A 705-nucleotide genomic window follows, 5' to 3' on the forward strand; every position below is an offset into this window, starting at 1 on the left:
GGAGTACTCCTTGGTCTCTTCTGTTGTGATGGTGTCTGTCAAGATGGTGTCATTCTCAGTATCCTAAAGCATGATGGTGTCTGGCAGAATGGAGTACACCTTGGTCTCTTCTGGCAGGATGGTATCCTCCTGTGTCTCTTCCAGTGTGATGATGTCTAGCATGATAGTGTCCTTATTCTGTCCTGGTAAGATGGTGTCCGGCAAGATAATGTCCTCCTAGGTATCTCCAGGCATGCAGATGACTGGCAGGATGCCCATTTTTTTTAATGTATTAGTTTTTTTTTTTTTTTTCTTAAAGACTGGGTCTCACTATATTCCAGGTTGGCTAACTGTGTACCTCAGAATCTTAGGCATGCAGCCTCCTTAATTGTGAATGTCAAGTTGGTAATGTACCACACATTTTAAGGCTTGAGGGAGGTTTGTGTCACACAATGATTTGAATACTTAATTATAATGTTTATGAACAAAAAAAGGCTCCTGCCTCAACTGTTTTATTTCTCATCCTATGATTAGCATCTTTCAAGGTAAATGGGAAAAAAAGGCAATGGAATTAAAAGTACACATTTGTACAAAGGACAAAATGAAGCCACTGGCAAACTTTGTTGAGCCTTTATAGCTTTAACTACTGTTGTTGATGATGATGATTTCTACCAACAGTATATTACCCAGGTTTTAATTATGACAGTCTGTATCGTTAATTTGGAC

At 39.0% G+C, this 705-nt stretch overlaps 1 non-coding gene across 1 annotated transcript; it reads right to left on the reverse strand.

Annotated features, from left to right (window-relative positions):
* Positions 1-374: 374 nt before the first annotated feature.
* LOC132653427 (small nucleolar RNA U13) lies at positions 375-476 on the reverse strand. The gene has a single exon (XR_009591167.1). It is a non-coding gene; the product is annotated as a small nucleolar RNA U13 (small nucleolar RNA).
* Positions 477-705: the final 229 nt, after the last annotated feature.

The sequence above is a fragment of the Meriones unguiculatus genome, chromosome 3 (assembly GCF_030254825.1).
Source record: "Meriones unguiculatus strain TT.TT164.6M chromosome 3, Bangor_MerUng_6.1, whole genome shotgun sequence".
NCBI classification, from domain to species: Eukaryota; Metazoa; Chordata; class Mammalia; order Rodentia; family Muridae; genus Meriones; species Meriones unguiculatus.